Consider the following 20996-nt stretch of genomic DNA (forward strand, 5'->3'; position numbering starts at 1 on the left):
TATTAGGAAGCAAAAACTTCAATATTTGAAGACGTACATAGTTTTGTGTATTATTGTAAAGTTCATAGGTTTTAGGAGGGTTTTTTTGGTGGGCGGCTGTTCTGTTTGAGGGCTTTCAAAAAAAAAAAAAAAAGTTATGTAAGATGTGACATAGACGCAAGTGGATATGACATGAAACAACTTTATTAAAGACCAACCTGCCGAACAGTATAGACATGTAGCATAAAAGTTGGAACTAGACATTTAGCAAAAGAGCAGTTATATAACTGGCTTTGCCACTACAACAAGCCCGGGTAACTTTCAACATGAATGTGAATAACCCAACTAACTATTTATTGTTAATTTTTCTCCTGACTAGAACCAGGGGTATCTCATGTCTGTCTATGTATTCATTGGTAATACTACTTATGTACTCTTGTTTTACTTGTATTATTGTATCTGATAAATTGGAGCTTATCTCCCCAGGCCTCCATTGAAAATGGACATGGCTCCAGTTAGACTATCCCGGTCAACAAATGTAAAATAAAATAAAATAAATATATAAAAGGTGGCAATAATAACTATATAAGAAAATGCTGCTTTCTGTAATGTCTTTCAAATAAATATAAAAAAAGAAAGAGTAGTGAACTATATTAAAAATGTAGAGTGCAAATAGCTATGCTACAGGAGACACACCTGGAAAGAACTGAACTTGTGAATTTGATAAAGAAAAGTTTTCAGGGTGGTTATTCAGCGGAATATCTGGGGCAAAGGAAAAGAGGAGTACATATATTAATTACAAGAGGAGCGCCAATACTGACAGAAGAGGAAAAAAAAGATAATAATGGAAGATACATAGTACTAAGGGGCTACTGGCTAGGGAGGAGGATTACACTGGCATGCATTTATATCCCCCCCAAAACTGTTGTAATGGAGTTTAAAAAAATTCGGGGAGAAATAATCAGCTTTCAGCAAGGAATATTACTTACAGGTGGAGACTGGAATTTGGTTTGCAACAGTGAACATGAGTCTGGTGGACCTAGAAGGGAAAAGGGGTGGTAGAGTTTTGAAGAAATTTATGAAAATGTTTCGCATGGAAGATGTGAATTCAGTACTAGGAATTCAGAGTGAATTTACATATTACTCACCGAGATACAAAAACTGGGCTAGGCTAGATAGATATCTCTCAGGAGAATGCGCATTTAATTGAAGGTCTTGAAGCACACCCAGTAACTACTTCAGATCATGCACCAATAACAACTAAAATAAAAATACAGGGTAATGAAATGAAAATGACACACTGGTGCTTTCCCACCTACCAGTTGACAAGAGAGGAATTTAAGGAATGGGTAGTGGAATTCATTCAGGGGCTACTAGAGAAGATCCATTTATCTTCTGAAAAGATAGCTAAACAGTGGGCTAAAATTACAGTGGAGTTTAAAACTAGGTTGGAAATAAAAGAAAGGGAGATATGGTTAAACAGTAACGAGAATTATTTAGAGGGATTGACAAATGTTAAAGTATTAAAGTATTGCAAAATAGGGGGAATCTCTCAGAACAGGAAAAGGAGCAACTGCAGAATACTAAACAGAAAATAAGGGATTACCTCAATAATATGCACAAGTTTAGAAGGATTGCTGTTAAGCAACTTGTTTGTTACAATAATTCCAGAGCACAAAAACGTCTAGCACAACAACTCAGGCAACAAAAAGTGGAAAGGGCAGTCATCAAGCTTAGGGAGCCTATAACAAGGAAGATAACAAGAGACCTTGTAGAAGTATTAGAAATATTTTGGAAATTTTATGAAAATTTGTATAAAGCAGAGAAATATGGAAATCAAGAAAAGATACAAATGGAAATGTTTATGGAAGAACTAAATATGTCAAAGTCAGAGGTAGATGAGGCTCAATTACTAACAGTTAGGATAGGAAGGGATGAGTTAAAAATAGCTATACATAACTAATCTACAGGAAAGTCCCCAGGAATAGATGGTATTCCTGTGGAAGTTTGGATGTTAGGAGGGAAAAAAAATGATAAAGATCTGGAAGGTTTTGTTTAACAGTATTTTAAGATGAGGAGGAGAAGTACCAGCATCCTGGAAGAAGGCGGTGGTAACGGTAATACCTAAAGAGGGTAAAGATCCATCGGATCCAGTTTCATACAAGCCCATTTCAATACTAAACCACGATATGATTTTAAAGTGTTTATGTCTATAATGGCTAAAAGAATGGCAAAAGTGATACCAAAATTAATAGATATGGATCTGTGTAGTTTTGTGGAGAGGAGGCAAACATTTGACAATATTAACAGAACACTGATGATCCAGAGGGAAGAAAAATGTAAGAAAGTACCACTTTTATTGTTGGGTCTTGATGCAGAGAAATCATTTGACAAGAGTAGACTGGGACTTCAAGAACAGAGCAATGGAAGCATTGGCTTTCCCTGATACAGTTATAAGGTTGATTGGAAGAATATCTGAGGGATAAGAGGCGCAAATTAACTTGGGTGGAGTCCTATCTGATAATTTCTGTTTGAGTAGAGGGACCAGGCAGGGTTGTCCACTTTCCCCTTTGTTGCTTGCATTATATTTCGAACCACTGACAAAGAAAATAAGGAATTCAGAAATTCAAGGATATAACTGGTATGGTAGTCAGGAAAAGCTGGCTCTATTTGCAGATGATATTATTTTATATATGACAAAACCTGAAAGGGACATTATAGTGTTGTGGAACATTTTAAGACAGTTTCAAATCTTCTCAGGATACAAAATTAATGAAGCTAAAACAAAGGCAATAGCAGTAAATTATGTACCCACACACAAATTGGTCCAACAATATCCATCTTTATGGGGACATGATAAAATGAAGTATTTAGGAGTATGGATTAGTAATGACTCTGTGGTGCAGCTAGGGATATGTGGGAAGAGACTAAACAGAAGATAATACAAAAATTGAGAGTCTGGAAGTTTTGTTATATGGATATGGATACTATGATACAAGCCATTAAAATGTTTTTAGTCCCTTTTGTCTTATACACTGTTCAGGCATACTTTTATCAACCAGACGAGAAGTTGTGGATAGCAATTAAAAAAAGAGTTGAAGGATTTTATCTGGGAAGGTGTAAGAAGAAAAATTCAAATGAGTCACATCTGCCTCAGGTGATGAAAAACTTCTTTATTAGCAGCTAACCAGATTACACAGCATGTTGGCCAAGATGATCTCCTCTGGCCAACATGTTTACTGACATCAACTTTTATACTGCAAGCAAAACAACTTTTTGTTACATTTCTGACCGTTGACATTTGGCTATGAAAAACATATAGGATAAACATGTTTATCACAAATCACCTCAAACCAACAGTTAGTACAGAATGTTCAAGAAGTACAGAATGTTCAGTTCAACAATGGTAGCTCAAATTTTCCAGGACACACAGCCTGCTTCAGTAAATTAACTCTTACTCGGCCGTGCGTCCTTATCCCAGGCTTCACCAAGCTATAACCAAATCTCTTTATTCTGAAAGGCAGAAAACAGATATTATTCAGGTTTATAAGCAATGCTGCATTTTGTTCACAGATGAGGCCCATCTTTGATAGGCATATCCCAACAAATAACATGTTCACTTTGCAAGAAGAGGAAAAAGACAAATAACAGTATGTTTTAAAACTTTTTCTCTTAACATTTCCCCCTTGAAAAGACTTTTATTTGTCTTTTATTTCAGCAATATATGGTAAAAACTAAGTTTTTCTTTGCATACATTACTTCATTGGCAAGACAAATTTTTAAACCTCAAAAACATTTGCAGAGAGTCACATTTCAATGTATTCACTTTCACCAGTCTGTTGCAATTGCTGGTACATCGTCTTTGTAACAGCAGTATCAATCAGTCTTTGTAAAAGACCTCTGATACAGGGTATACAACAGCAACCACATACCACCACGATAGCCACAGCGACTCCAATGGACACCAGGAAACTGCTGATGAGATGACTCCATTTTCGAAACCATGCTTGTAGAAAGTCTGTAAAGGGATTATTTACCCCAGAGTTCTCTGCCAATTCTTCGGATAACATTTCCAAACCTTTCAAAGCTCGAGTGATACTTCCATCAGGCAAAGTGTTGTTTGGAATATATGTACAACAGAAAGTCCCAAACATCCTGCAAACTCCTCCTTCTTTGGCCAGGAGCATATCCAATGCAATTCGATTCTACCATGCCACCTGCAAAGTGGCCTCCAGTTGTTCAGCAATTCCTTTCAATGCATTCAGGTTCTCTTACGAAATTGCTTGCTGGAACTGGGAAAATGTAGAATGCAGAATTAACTTTACAAGTGCACAAGTTCCCTTCCAGGGAATCGTAAGCCTTGATCTGAGTTTGTTGTCTCCACATAACCACCATACGTCTGCTAAACTATGAGTTTGGTTCTCCAGAAATGGATTCTCATTGCCATTCACAGTAACATTGCAATAGTTCTGTCCCATATTGCCATAATTCTTCCCTGTGCCATCTCTGGAAATGCACATATATGAACCTGGATAGGAAATCGCTGCAGGCGGTTTCTCAACTTTGCTTATGACTGGAAAACGCTGAGTTTCATTTTTGCATTTATCTTCAGTTTTGTTGAAGAATAATTTTAACAGACACATTAGGTTACCTTCATCTCGCATCAATGGGACTGTCACTAGTTGCTGTTTACCTTCAGCACAAGAAATACAGATCTCACGATGTGCTTCTTGGGTACTATATCTAACCCGACAACCATTCATTATGGTGTACGAATCCCGTCTCGAGTAACAATTGTTCTTCTTCTGTGAAGGCAAAATCTGCTTTACTTGTCGCATTCTTAAGGCTTTGTACTTTAAGTTGGAGGGTCCCCAAAGGATCAGTTCTAGTTGGAAAGGACACTCCGATTCCAGAAACTCCTGAATCACTTTTTTGTGGTTACACAATGGTTATAGGAATTACTTCGGTACCTTGGAAATGCACAATTTTTATTCTTTGTTGCCTACTTTTATCTTTCTCTGGTATCACTGCATCACTTGTTTCCCATTCATTCACATCTGTTGACCACCAAACATTTGACCAGGACGTACAGTCTCTATTGCACAAGTATTTTGCATGAGTCAAGAAATTATTATTGTTCCATTTAGAACAGTCCAAAATTCCTTCACAAAGTTTCACCTTAAACACAGTAGTAACACCGGTTTGCGCTTGCAGCACCACCATTCCTTTTTCTCTTGCAACTGTTCCTTCTCGGATGGACATATTTACTTTCGCCACCAAAATCATCATCATGTGACAGTTCAAGTGCCAGTTGAATGTGGCCATCCTCCCTAAGGACTACCTCGCGCCGTTGGTTTCTTCACTGGGTTTGAGATGAACTAACCCCTATTGGGCTAATCCCCCCTTTGTAGCCAGACTTTGCACTCAGAGGTCCGGTGGAGTTTGACCAATATCAATGGTAGAAGGAAGAGCCTTGAGTTTTTTACAGTGGGTGATATGAATCCACGAAGTCCTTTCAGTGATCTTTACAGCCGTAGGTGTCGAGATAAGTACTTGGTATGGGCCTTCTCACCTGGAGGATGACCAATTCTTTCTCTTCACAATTCGGATCCACACCCAGTCCCCAGGTGCCACGCTTAACAAGGTTTCATTTCTGGAATCTGCAAAGGAGTCATTGGTTACAAGAGATTTGACATTTAGCAGCTTCTTCATATAATCCGCTAGATCCTCACCCCCCTCACGTTCCGCTAGCAACAATCCTTGCCACTGCGGGACGTAATATGGTCTCCCAAACAAAAGTTCAAATTGTGTAAGTCCTTTGTAGGAAGGTGAGATTCGCATATACAGGAGTGCCAAAGGAAGGCACGCAGTCCATGATCTATGTGTTTCTGCCATCAGTTTGCGGAGCTTACTCTTCAAGACACCGTTGTGTCTTTCCACCAGTCCAGCTGATTGGGGATGGTAAGCACAATGATATTTGAGATCAGTTTGAAACACTTGACCCAACTTCTGAACAATCTGGTTAACAAAATGAGACCCATTATCACTGTAAATGCGTCTTGGTAAACCAAATCGGGGAATTATTTCTGCAGTCAAAAGCTTTGCTACTGTTTGTGCATTCGGGTGCTTTACTGAAAAAGCTTCTACCCATTTAGAAAAAGCATCAATAATGACTAAACAGAACCGTTTTCCCTCTGAGGGTGTCAATTCAATAAAGTCCATACAGAGTGTGTGGAATGGATATGGAGGGTGGGGAATGCCTGCTGAGACTTTTTAACTCCCCCCTGAGCATGATACTTTGCACATAATAAACAAGATAAACAGAATTGCTTTGCATAAGTTGAAAACCCCTTACACCAAAACATCTTAGACACTATTTGAATCATCGTCTGTACTCCTACATGGGCAGGTCCATGGCTAACCAATGCTGCATACCTAAAAAGGTTTGAAGGTAATACCATTTTGCCATCTGATGCCCTATACAACCCATCCTGTTGAGTGATACCATATTTTACCCAATGACATTTTTCCTTCTGTGTTGTCAATGTTTGCATTACTTTTAGTGTCTCTCAAGTCTAAGAGGTGTCCGGGCTCTAAATCATTATCAGGTAAAAGCAAATCATTTTCTTGAGCTGCCTTTTTTGCAGCCATATCAGCAAGGGCATTTCCCCTGGAGACAGGATCTTTTCTATTGGTATGTGCAGAACATTTACATATCGCTATCTGGAGTGGTAATTGCACTGCATCTAACAACTGTAAAATTAAATCTCTGTGATTTATTTGTTTACCTGTCGCAGTAACCATTCCCCTATTCTTCCATTGTTGAGCGAAAACATGTACAGTGGAGAAAGCATACTGACTATCTGTATAAATTGTCACTTTCTTACCCTCCCCTAAGGTATAAGCTCGAGTCAAAGCCACCAACTCAGCTGCTTGTGCAGAATAAATGTTTGACAATCTTTTTGCCTCCAAAACTTCAGTTTCTGTGGTGACAGCATACCCTACTAGTGTTTTTCCTACAGTGTCCTTCTTTGCTGATCCGTCTACAAACAAAATGAGATCAGAATCTACCAACGGAATATCCGTTAAATCTGGTTGGGGAAGTACTTTGTCATGAATGCTCTCTAAACAAACGTGTGGAGTACCTTCTTCTGGAGTCGGCAAAAGTGTCGCCGGATTAAGAGCAGTACATCGTTCTATGGTCATATGAGGCTGTGTCAGCAGCACTGTCATACATGACAAATGTCGACTAGGAGACAAAAAGATTATCTTATCTTGCAAAAGTATAGTAGCTACTGAATGTGGAAGCCGCAATTGTAATGGGTGAAACAAAACTAATGATGCTGATGCTTGTACTGCCATGGCGGCTGCCACTACAGCTTGAACACAATGCGGCAATGCCCTTGCAACAGGATCTAATCTGGAGGAGTAGAAAGCTATCGGTCTCTGTTTATCCCCATGTACTTGTACCAGAACCGAAGTCATATATCCTCCCTTACAATCAACCATTTGTATAAACGGCTTAGAATAGTTCAGAAAACCCAAAACAGAGGATTCTGCTATCAATTGCTTAATTCTATTAAATGCCTGTATTGCCATATTTGTCCACTGTATATCATTTTTAGCTGCCATGGGAGTGTCATAGATTAGTGCGGTCAATGGCCCTACTTCCTCAGCATAGTTAGGGATCCAACTTCTACAAAAATTAGTCACACCTAAAAAGGACATCATCTCCCGCTTAGTCGTAGGCATAGGTGCCTCAAGAATTGCTTGTTTTCTTTTGTTCTCCAATTGTCTACCTGCCTGCGAAATTAAATAACCCAAGTACTTTACTTGTGCTTTCCACAATTGTAACTTCTCTTTATTTACTTTATGTCCTTACTCAGCTAAAAAACTAAGAAGGGCAAGGGTATCCCTTTTACAACTTTCCTGCGTGGGTGAGGCCAACAAAATATCATATACATACAACAGAACCTGGCTTCCCTCTGGGGGAACAAACTGAGCTAAATTCGCAGCCATTTCTTGTGCGAATATTGTCGGACTCTCACAATAACCCTGTGGCCATCTGGTGTATGTGTATTTTTTACCTTGGAAAGCGAATGCAAACCCAAATCTAGTCTCCTTGTTTAGTGGTATGGAGAAAAAAGCATTGCTTATATCTATGACAGCAAAATATCTGTGCTGAGGTAGTAAATCATTAAGTAATGTATAGGGGTCAGGGACCACTGGTGCTCTTGGGATCACAGCCGAATTAACTGCTTGTAAATCCTGAACCAACCTCCATGACCCATCCGGTTTCTTTACAGGAAACAACGGAGTATTGCAGGGTGAATCTGGGCATTCAACAAGAATTCCTACCTGTTTTAGCTGCTCAATGACTGGCTTAATTCCTTCCTCTGCTTGTTTACTTAGTGGGTATTGGTGCTTACGAGGTCTAAAACCTGACTTTGGAGTTATACAAACTTCACCTGCTGTTTTCATCAGTCCTACATCCCCTTTACCTTTTGACCATAAATCTACAGGTAAGGCACTTAACGCACTATCCTCCTCTTGAGTTAGGAGGATTTGTCATGCCATTTCTGTTTTGTCATCCCTGAGGTGTACACTTGGTTGTGCCCAAGTCACGCAATTTAATCTTTGTACCTGGATCTGTTGATCTTTCAATTGATTTTCGGACATTGTGTCCCAATTTGTTACCTTTTTCGCCAAATCTACCCAATGTGTCCCCACCGCTTTAGTAACTGAAATATGTGGGCTATAACCCAAGCGATATAAAGAACTCATTTCCTTGGTCAAAGTACAGGTCACTACTGTATTACCTTGCTTATCCCAAAACATATCATTCAAAATTATCCTTGCACGTTTGTGCTTAAAGAATTATTTTTCAAATTCTCTATCCGGACCAGGGGCCTTTTTGTAGAACATTGTACAATGTAAGTGTGCCGCAACCTGCGGTGACCCGCTCCTAGATTTACTTAAAGCTAGGTTGATCAAATCTGTATCAACCCTCCCCGGCCCATTTGAAATCAAGTCCTGGCTATACCAATAAAACAAGTCTTGTACTCCCTGTACCACCAAGTAATCCGCTAATCTTTTCGCCATAATGCCTTTAGGTGTGGGAATTTCCGCTATTCCAAACAAATGCATCAAATCTCTTCCCAGCAAATTAACTGGACAAACTTTCGATATAATTACCCTACACCTAACAGTTTGGTTTGCTTGTGGATCTGTGAACAATAGAGGATGAGACAGTGGTTCCTTATAGATTTTCCCGTTTGCCGCTTTCACAAGGACAAACTCGTCTGTCTCGCAGTTCGGAGGCAGAACTGCTGGACCCAAAAGTGTACGCGATGCACCTGAATCACATAAAAATTCCACTTTCTGTCCCTCAACCAAAAACTCTATCATGGGTTTTTGATCCAGCTGCACAGCAATACCCAAATTTGCCAGGTTTATGACTTCACAGTCACAATCCCGCCCTTACTTCTGAGTGTTCTGACATTCATCGCAGAGAGTGTCTGCCTCATCATCATTACAATCATTCTCACTTTCTTCTTCTCTACAATAATCACAATAATGAATTTGGCGCCTTCCTTTACTATCATATAGTCATGCGGAGCCCTTGTTTGTAAGCTGTGGGGGGTGTTGCCACTCTTCACAGTCGGCAGCAAAGTGCCCACGTCTACCGCATTTAAAACATTCTCCACATTTTAACCTCCCCTCATATTCCTCTGAATGTCCACCTGGTTTATTTAACGTGTCCCATTTCAGGACCCCACGTTTTTTATATGCCACCACGGCGCCCTTGCCCCCTTTGGTCCTGTACCAAGAATATACCACCATCATCCCCTACTGCTAACACTTGTACTTTCTTTTTCTTTTTTAAATTGAAATGTCGCTCAGCATGCCGTGCATATTCAAACAAAGGTTGCAGTCTACATGTTCTATGATCTACCATATGCTTAGTTATAAAACTACTTATTGGAGCCCTACAACCTTTAAGAAAAGTGTTTTTCAATTGCTGTTCGCACGGACCATCAGTAGTCTGATCCTGTGGAATCATCATTCCACAATAGTTATTGAACACTTCTGTCAGTCTTACAGTATAGTGATCTACAGATTCATCATCATTTTGGATGCACTGATTTATTACTGTCCAATCTGCTCTTGGACGCCACTTATCAGAAATTCTCTTTAACAGATCAGTGACTCGCATGTCTAACACCCCAGAATTATGCTTTAATGTGGTGCCGTCATCTGCCTTACATGTCCAAGTACCACAAACTAAGTGCCAATCTGGACCCAGGATTTGTCGCACTACTTGTTCTACTTCTAAACCATTTAGATGATAACTTAAACGCATACCAACTATGTCCTCAGAAAACTTGTGAAAATTAACCTTGGGATGAGGAATACCATCTGTAGCTCATTTTATATCCTCTCTAGCCCAGGGACGATAAACTAAAATAGTTGGCTCTTGTCCAACATCCCTTGCTTGTGGGTTTGCAACTTGTATTAAGGGAAGAGCTTTTGAGTAGTCAGAAAGTTTAATGGCCCAACGTCCTTGCCCTGCTGGTCCTGACCTTAACTGCATAGGTTGGTCTACCTGTTGCAAAGCAACCTTGGGTACTACGGAATTTGGGTAAATTGGAGGGGTCACAATGTTTCCTTGAGCAGCCAATAACCCACCCTGCTGTACAGATCCCACATCTTCAGACTGATATTGAGGAGGTTCCGCTGGTACGGAAGCAGCAGTTTCCCCATACGGTGGGGCAGTTGCCTGCCTTTGTACCGCACAAACTGTATGCTCATCCTCCTTATCTAAAAATAAAGCTACTTTTCCACTTGGCACCAGTGATCCCTTTTGATTTATTTTTTCTTTTTCCTGGCACTGTTTTTCTTTTACAGCTCGTCTATTTGCTTCTTCTAACCATTTTTGTGCTTGGGGAAATCCCAATTGTCTTTGCTTTTTAGTTCTAGTTCCCACATCTCTTTTCAAATCTCTAACCAATTTTGCACAGGCATTCTTATTCAGGGTACCATCAAAATCATATTTCAACTTCCACTTTTTCAAAAAATTTAACATTATTTTTGTTTAAACCTTTCATATACTTAGCATCAACATTTAAACAGACATCACTCTCACACTTGCAGCAACTCGAACCCATGTTTCCCCTAGATTTCTTATTTTAGGACTGTATCAAAGTTATTTTACAGGGCTTATTATAAAATGGGGCTATCTTAACGGGTGATCCTAACAAAATAATCTTAACAAGTAATCCTACCCACCCTTAACTAAAAATAAAACCCTTGTCAACAAGATTAAATTAAATTAAAAGAAAATTTATTTTTCATCCTACCTGAACCAGATGAGACTCCGTTTCCCCTTTTGGTTCAGAAACCGTCCCTCAAATAGGGATCAGAGAGCAGCCTACCTCCTCTCAACGACAAATCAGTCGGAGGGCTTTCAGTCGAGGGAATCTTAAGATGAGAAACCCTCACCTGCACAGGTTTTTTCGGTCTCTCTGTCGGTCTGATCCATATCTTTGTAGAGGTTTCCGGACCGAAGGACCAAAATGTCATAAGAAAAATTCAAATGAGTCACATCTGCCTCAGGTGATGAAAAACTTCTTTATTAGCAGCTAACCAGATTACACAGCATGTTGGCCAAGATGATCTCCTCTGGTCAACTTATTTACTGACATCAACTTTTATACTGCAAGCAAAACAACTTTTTGTTACATTTCTGACCGTTGACAGTTGGCTATGAAAAACATATAGGATAAACATGTTTATCACAAATCACCTCAAACCAACAGTTAGTACAGAATGTTCATGAAGTACAGAATGTTTAGTTCAACAATGGTAGCTCAAATTTTCCAGGACACACAGCCTGCTTCAGTAAATTAACTCTTACTCGGCCATGCGTCCTTATTCCAGGCTTCACCAAGCTATAACCAAATCTCTTTATTCTGAAAAGCAGAAAACAGATATTATTCAGGTTTATAAGAAATGCTGCATTTTGTTCACAGATGAGGCCCATCTTTGATAGGAATATCCCAACAAATAGCATGTTCACTTTACAAGAACAGGAAAAAGACAAATAACAGTATGTTTTAAAACGTTTTCTCTTAACAGAAGGGAAGACAGCAAGAGTCAAGTGGGATGTGAGGGGTATTTTACAGCTCCACAGTTAAGGCTGTTATACATAGCACAAGAAGAAAACTATAATTTAAAGTGGAAAGGAATGATGCTGACACAGGGAGGAAGCTCAAGAAATAAGGAGAGATTGGGATTTTGGATGGAGACTCTTAAAGAGAACAATGAAAATCACACAACGTATAGCAGGGAGCATTATAAGAACCAAACCAGCATAAGAATGGAAAAAAGAGAGTTTGCTGATAGGGTTGACTGTCGTCGGGGATACAGATGATAGGCAAGAGGGGGAAGGAATTTATTTGCGAAAACTGGCAAAGGAAACAAAGTATTGGGAGCAAATAACTAGTAAGGGAAAGGTAATAGAATGGGAAGAGGCCAAGAATTTTTTGGAGTGCAGGTTAGAGACTGCCTTCCCTATCAAGGACCGGTATCAGACTATAGGCAAAGAGAAAGAAATAGGGGGCTATTAAATGAAAGACCAGCACTGATAGAGTTTTTAACAGAATCTAGAACAGAAGCTGCCATTAAAAAAGGAATAATTAGTAAAGCATATAAAATATTGCATGATAATTATAAGAATTGATCAGAGGAGCTTAGAAAGGATTGGGAAGAGAGACTGGATAAGAATTCACAAAGAGGACAATGGGGTGATATATGTATATCTCCCAAATATGCAACAAAGTCTGGAAAATTTAGGATCTTTGCTGGAAATGTTTACATAGGTATTTTTATACCCCAAGTAGACTTCAAAGAGTTTTTCCTCAGGTGGATAGGAAATGTCGGAGGTGTGACAGGCAAGAAAGAGGTAGCTGGAAACATATTTTTTGGGAGTGTAATGAGGTAGTGGACTTTTGGGATTCCCTGCAGACCGCTCTGTCAGAGTTGCTGGGGTGAGCAGGTTGTACTGACTGGAGAGAGGATTTTTTTGAGTTATGCTACAGACTTAAAATTGCGTAGACATAGTAAAGCCTTGCTGAGTCTAAGTATGGTGGCTGCCAAAAAAGCAATTACTAGAAAATGGAAATCAAAGTCTAGACCAGCTTTACTAGAAGTAGTGACTATAGTAATAGAGATAAAACAAATGGAATTTGGATCTTTAGAAAAGGGAAGTAGCAAACAGTATAGGAAAAAATGGGAAGTGCGGGAACAAGGTTTAAGAGGCAGGATTTGAATGAGACCTATAATGCTTAACTGACAATGACTGGATGGTTTCTAAGTGATGCATAATGTTTACAACTACAGTTGTTTCAATGATGTCTGTGATGTAAATGGTTTGCAACTAAAGTGATATAATTTTGTGTTTTTCATTTATATAAATGTAAGATTGCCTTTGTCATATGTGTAAATTTAATAAAGATGTTTGGAAAAAAAACTTTTTAATTAAATGTATATGTTCCTGTGAAGTATAATTTCTGTTTAGTCTAAACTCATTTTTATACCATGGGGAATGATATGTAAAGTCTCTCCAAGCTTTTAATACTGAATTCACATCTTCCATATCAAACATTTTCATGAATGCCTTTACAAATCTACCCTCCTTTGTTACATTTTCCCTTCTAGCCCCCTCCCAAGATACATTCTCACTATTGGAAATCAAATTGCAGTCTCCACCTATAAGTAATACTCCCTGCTGAAAGTGATCTAAGACTGGTATCTTTCTGAGAATTAGAAACAGTCTGGAATAAAAGCCTTGACCTCTCTGGTGTAAATCTACCACAACTCATAACTTGTAACTTCTTGTACCTGATAAGAAGTTTATCATAAATGATCAACATGTTCTGTGTGTTAGGGGAGAAATTGCTTCTAAGATCTACCCATAGTGGTATGCAAAGAATGTCACATCTCACATGACTGAAGAATAAGTATTCTAGTGCCAGTGTACAAAAAACAAGAGGACAGCCACAATTGTGCACAGTATAGAGGTATCAAACTCCAGTCACACTGCATGAAAGTACTGGAGAGGTTGACTGATAAATGAATATAATGACTAGTAGAAAATGAGGAGGTATTTCAGCAGGGTGAGCAGTTGAGATTCAAATCAGGATGCTGTACAACTACCCCAATGTTTACAGTGAGATAGTGGAAAAGAAAAGTACAGTTAATACCAGAGAAATCCTCCAACATCGGTAGGTACTCCAAAATAAAACTTAAAGCCTTTTAGGCTGCCAAATCTCTCCAAATGTATGCTCACATCTAAAACTAATAATCACATTTACTGCTTGTTGTGGACTAGGCCTTCTAGCTTCCATAATCACATTTTCAAATCTGTTGCAGAAGTTGAGACCTGCTGTGTTTTGACCAGGATTATATGAGCTATTAGACAGAGAGTGAGGCTAGACTCAGAGGTAAAGGCCATGGAGGCTAGGTTGCATTGAGAGGAGTAGTACAAAAGCCCATTGAGCTTCTTTACCAGACTCCCATTGTCCATCCTTCAGTGTTGCGAGCTAATGTTTAATCTATCCTTTGGAAGAAGAGGCAGAGGTGGAAGGCATAGGTGGAAAGGGAGCAGAAGAGTTCCACAGAGTGAAAGACAAACAGCTGTGTGGTGAAAACTGGGCTGGTACTTTAGTGGAGAATTGATTTTAGTGGAAGCCGAAGATCTCTGTCTGGAGTTTTTAGTGACACTGCGAACAGATCTCTGTGGAGTTTCCCCATGATCATTTAATTGAAACATGATTTGTAAGGAATGTTTTCACATGAACAGGACCTCTACTGTGCTCCAGCAGAAACTGAAAGCTTAAGGATTAGTTGCAAGCTAATCCTGATCTGAGATAAAATCATTGCTTGCCTTGCCAAGGATAAGAGCTTGTAAATTGCTTGTTGATGTGTTGTGTTGTCTGTGTGTGTTCACTGTTGTAATAACCTCATCAACTCCCTGTCTTCCAGAGAAAAGTCCTAATCTGAAAAAGACTGCTAACATCTCTATATGTTGATATGTAGATGCTGTTTGGTAGCAGACAACACTTGTCACATCCACTTTCCATTTAGATGAGCTCCCCAAAAGATCTGTCGTCCAATCTGTGGTAAAAATCTATTTCGCCTCTGGCGGGTCTCTCTCACCCTTGTTTAGTTGTGATTCACCACAAAATCCAGTTTTCTTTGCAAGAGCAAGATTTGTTGAATGACAGAATCCAAATCCCATGAGTCTGGCAGTGCTGTGTCCATACATTTTGAGATACCATTGTCGCTTCATCATATGCAGCATTGGGAAGCACCAGCTTACCAGAGCAAGAGAGCTTGAACCTAATGAATACCACAATGCAGTGCAGTCAGCACGGACTGATGAGATAGTTGATGGAAGTGATAAGACTAGAAGTTTTGTTTGTCCAGGGACTAAAAGGCCATCTTGCTGTATTCAGTGTCTCACACCCAGAAAGCACATGTCTTGAGTGACTAGACTGACTTGACTTTATTTCTTTTGGTTAATAATATCTTAGCACTAGCACTGCTATAACATATTCCAGATGCTTCAGAGAAACTTTTCTTGAGCCAATGAGCCCACCAAGTCAAGTAGATAGAATTTAGATGTATTGTAGAGTTGACTAGAGTGAACTGGAGCCAGAACCAGGATACTCACCACTCTGATATGATAGATAAAGCAGCAGCAAAGCAGAGCACTAATGAGAATACAGATTTCCAGAACCCATGACTACTACAATCTGCTTGCTAGCCTTATAGATGATGAGATAGGTACCTGAAGATGAGATCCTTACCATCCAAGATACCATCAGTGCAGCAGGCCAAAGCTGTTGTAACGTCAACATCTTGAACTGAAAGAATGTCCAGATAAGTGTTGAGAGAGAGATAAACAAAATTGGTCTCCACGTGTTCCCCTTTCTTGGTACTAGGAACAAGAGAATAAAAAATGCCAGGCCCTTTCTGATACAGGAACTGGCTGAATGGCCCCCATCTGGGAAATGAAGAGAGACTCCCACTGGGCATTCCTGGGCTTGGATAAAGCATACAACAAGGTTTCATATACAATGATAAAATGACACAAGTAAGAAAGGTGTTTGGACTCTCAGAGGGGTTCCCAGTGGGAGTGGGGGTACATCAGGGCTCAGCTCAGAGCCCACTGCTGTTCATACTGATGATGGACTACATTAGCAAACTGGCTGGTGGAGACAGATCAAGCAAGGCAGCTTTATGCAGGCAATGTAGCATTACAAGCAGATTCTAAGCAGGAACTTCAGGAAATGATAGGGGAATGGAATATAAAACTGAAGGCATGTGGGATATAAAAAAGCACAGACATGGCAGCAAATGTGGAAATCAGAGGAAGATGAAAATTGAGATAGAAGGAAAAATAGTGGAACGGGTAAATAACTTCATGTAAGCAGGAATAGTGGTTTGTGGAGAATGGAAGTCTCAATGAGGAGGTCAAACTTAGAATCAGAGGTGCTGCAGCCAACTAACACAGAGTGCCAGGGGTAATGTGTGTAAGAAGAACATCAAAGAAGCTGAAAGGTAAGGTGTAAAAAGTTGTGTGACTAGCACTTATCTATAGTACAGACACCTACACAGTGAAGGAAAGTACAGTTTTGTACCTACCATAAATGTAGATGTTCGATACACTGCTGCAGTCATTACACTTGGGTTATCCTGCTGTCAGGCAGTCCCTCAGTCGGCCTGAGTTCCAAAGTCTTGGTCTGGCATCGGTTGCTGTCACTTCTTCCCTGACGTCAGTGCGACAGGGGTATATAAGATGCAGCTGACGCCATTTTCTTCAGTTTTTCTTGCCCCAGATGTCAGGTGCCCTCAAAGAGGTACGCAATGCAAATTGCTAATAAAACATACATATGAAAAGCAATCATAAAATTTCAGTTACCATCAAATATTCCCCATAGGTAGTAAAGGGTAGAGAGTTAGGCATGTACCAGCAAGTAAGAGTTGAAGGAGGGAGGTAACCTGGACTGCAACAGTGTATACACTCGAACATCTACATTTATGGTAGGTACAAAACTGTACTATGTTCATCATGTTACACTGCTGCAGTCATTACACTTGGGTAGAATCTCAAAGCTGAGGTAGGGTGGCTGGTTCTATAAGGCATTAGGGGTGGCTATCAGGCCTTGCAGCACAACAGTGGCAAAACCAGCTCTGGATTTAGAGTAAAGAGGCAGATGGTAATGCTTGGTAAAGGTATGTACAGAACTCCAAGTTGCTGCTTCCAAAATGTCCTTGGTAGGTACTCCTCTAAGGTAGGCAGTTGAAGTGGCTGTTGCCCTTGTAGAATGAGACCTAATACTGTTAGTTAAAGTTTTCCCATTATCTGTATAGTAAAGTTTTCCCATTATCTGTATAGCAGAAACGTATACAGTGTCCTAACCATTTAGAAATGGTCTGTTTTGAAATGGCTTTTCCTTGTGCTACTGCAGCATATGCTACAAACAATTGCTCAGTTTTTCTGAAAGCTTTGGTTTTGTCCAAGTAGAAGCGTAACTGCCTGTGTATGACCAAAGAATGCAGAAGTCTCTCCCCTTTATTCTGTGGGTTTGGATAAAAAGTTGGCAAGTGAATAGTTTGGTTTAGAGCCACACTTGATACCCCCTTTGGCATAAAAGTAGGGTTTGTTCTTAAAGACACCCTGTCTTGGTGGAAAATGATGAAAGGTTCCACTGCCATTAGTGCCTGTAATTCTGAAACCCTTCGTGCTGAGGTTATTGCCAGGAGCAGAGCAGTTTTCCAAGAGACATATTTTAAATCTGCTGAATTAGCTGGCTCAAAAGGAGGTAAAGTTAATTTTTCCAACACGAATTTGAGGTCCCAAGTTGGAATTGGTGCTCTACGGGGCGGTCTTATGTTTTTAGCCCCTCTGAGGTAATGTTTTAGCAGAGGATTAGAAAAAATAGGTGGGTCCGTATTGTAATGAGCAGAGATGGCAGAGGCGTGGATCTTGATGAATGAAAAGGAGAGGCCTTTGTCCAGCATCTCAGTTAAATATTGTAGTATCTGAGGAATATTTGGGACAAGAGGGTCAAGGTTGTGAGTTCCAGGCACAGAATCTCTTCCATTTATCCGAACAGGCTTTCCTGGTGCTAGGCCTTCTGGCCTCCAGAATGACATCCATAACAGCTTTGGAGAGAGGCATTGCTTGCTTGACTAAGGAATCTGCCATGCAGCCAGGTTTAAAGTCTTTAGCTGGCTGTGAAGTATCTTATTGTTGTGCTGAGTCAGAAGATGTGGGATTTGAGGCAAAATCCAGGGTGGACCTTGTGCTAAGTTCTTTAAGATTGGGTACCAGTGCTGGCATGGCCAGTCTGGGGCAATCAGGATCATCTTTGGCTCTTCTTGCCTGGCTTTTAAGAGTAACTTTGGAAGGAGAGGTAGTGGTGGCAAAGCATATACTTGCAGGTTTTTCCAGCTGAATGAGAGGGCATCCACTTTCCATGCTTGTGGGTGGTAAGTCCTTGTGCGGAACTTCTGTAGCTGGCAGTTCATTGGGGATGCAAACAGATCTATGTCCGGGCTCCATTTTTGTGTTATCATTCTGAATATTTGAGTATGTAATTTCCATAGGTTCATAGGTTCATAGGTTTATACGAGGCTATCTGCCCTAAGGCATTTATAAGCCTAGCCCAAATTTTTGTGGCTTACGCCACCCCTTATATGAAAAAATACTGTGCCCATTAGTTTGTTGTGCCTCTGTCCAGCAGTGACACAGATATGGTTCCCGGGGTAAACCTATGATCTCCCATCCACAGGTCTAGATTTCTCTTGAACAGAGTCAGCGAGGTGCTCTGCCTCACATGGACCGGGATTTTATTCCACAGCATAGGGAGTCTCTGAGTGATAAATCTATCCCTCCAGCACGTCCTATTTATATCCGTGCTAAGGTTTAAGTCACTTGCTCTAGTGGTTTTGGTGGATTTGGATTTTTTGAGGTGGAGCATGTCCATTAATTCCGGGTTGGACATGGCCTTGTATGTCAGGCACATGTCACCTCTGAGCAGACGGTATGCAACTGAATAGAGCTGGAGTTTCTTCAATCTGGCAGCATATGACAGATTTTGGAGTCCCTTTATCCTTTTGGTGAGGAACTTTGGGGTCTCTCCAATTGCTGCATATGTCGGGTGAGATACATCCCGAATGGGGCATTGTACTCGATCATTGGTCTGATAAGTGAAGAGTACAGGGGAACAATGACCTCACTAGATCTGGATGTGAATCCCTTCATGATCAGGTGGGCAATGTAGAAGGTCTTTCTAACCACTTTAGCAATGTGACTGTCAAAAGAAAGGCCACTGTCAACCTGGGTCCCCAGGTCCCTGATAACCTCTTCTGTGCTTAGTGGATTGCCACCTATATGGTAGCTTGGGGTTACCTTGTTTTTCCCGAAGGGTATGACTATACATATTTTGGTGTTTAACTTCAGGCCATGGCTCTGGCACCAGCTATCTGTTTCCGTGAGTCCCTTCTGAAGGATATCCGTGTCCGATGCACTTTCCACTATGCGGCCCAGTTTGCAGTCGTCTGCAAACTTTGTCAGCCAAAGTCCTCCCATGTTGGCCTGTACTTCTGAGAAGTAGATGCCAAACAATAGGGGCCAAGGACCGAGCCCTGTGGGACACCACTTGTGACCAGCTTGGAGTCTGACACAGCGCCAGCAACTCTAACCCTGTGGGTTCTGTCCTTAAGCCAGTTTGCAACCCATCTTGTGACATATGGGTTTACATTTAAGCTGGTAAGTTTTTCTACAATACCCGAGTGGGGTATTGTGTCAAAAGCCTTTGCAAGGTCAAGGTAGGCTGTATGGACTGCCTTTCCCTCATCAATGGCCTTGGTGACTGTTTCGAAGAAGTCGACCAAGTTCAAAAGGCATGATCTTCCCTTGACAAAGCCAAACTGGGTCGGGTCCAATGTCTTCAAGTCCCCTATATCTTTGTTTATGAGCTCCATTATGATCCTCTCCATAGCTTTGCAGACTAGACTTGTTAAGCTTATGGGGCGTAATTACCAGGGTCCGTGAGGCCGCCTTTGTGGAGTGGGACCACAGTTGCCGTACGCCACTCCTTGGGCACGTATCCTGTGGTATGGCTGAGATTAAACAGCTGCCTTATGTGCGGGTTTAATTCCTCATTTAGCTCGTGTAGCACACAGCCAGGGACACCATCCGGTCCCACTGATGCTGTGTTTTTAGCTTTAGAGAGAGCAGCTTTCACCTGCGCATTTGAGATGTCCGGGAGGCTACACTCGGCTGGGATAGTTATCTCTCCTTTAGGGGGGGAGAGGGGGGTGTCTGCCAGTATGTTGGCAATGTCTGTGGGTTCAGTGATTTTTGTATCATTTTGGACTAATTCTGAGCATATCTGGGAGTTTCCACCCAGGTTCCTAACATAGCTGAAAAAGGCCTTATGATTGTCCTTTGAATCCATGGCAATTTTTCTCTCAAAATTGGCCTTAGTTGATTTTATGAGTGCTCGTATTTTTTACTAATAATGATCAGGGTGACTTCCCTTTTATGGATTTTGTTCTATCATGTAATAGCTTTCTCCTCTTATTGTAAAGTTTGTTAATGGTTGGGGTCCACCAGACTGGACATTTGCCCTTTGTGGAAAGAGTCTTGGTTTTATTTGGGATTGCCTGATCCATGCAGTCCTGGAGGTGTTCATAGAAGGCATTTGTAAGGGCTTCCGCAGCTTGGGTTGTGGTTTCCTCTGGCTCAAGGGCCTTGAAGGATACCACACCAGTCTTGAGTAGTGTGAAGTTTGCTTTAGAGAAGTTCTTCACTATGGTCTTTTCTGTTTGGGGTGGGGGCGGGATGTGGATTTCCAGTGAGATTAGTTTATGATCAGATCTCACCAATGAGGGATATACTTCCGGTGTGGAGCATTTTGTCCCCATGTTTGTGACAATGA

Source organism: Protopterus annectens, chromosome 4.part1 (genome assembly GCF_019279795.1).
Source record: "Protopterus annectens isolate FY-2018-M chromosome 4.part1, PAN1.0, whole genome shotgun sequence".
Taxonomy (NCBI): Eukaryota; Metazoa; Chordata; order Ceratodontiformes; family Protopteridae; genus Protopterus; species Protopterus annectens.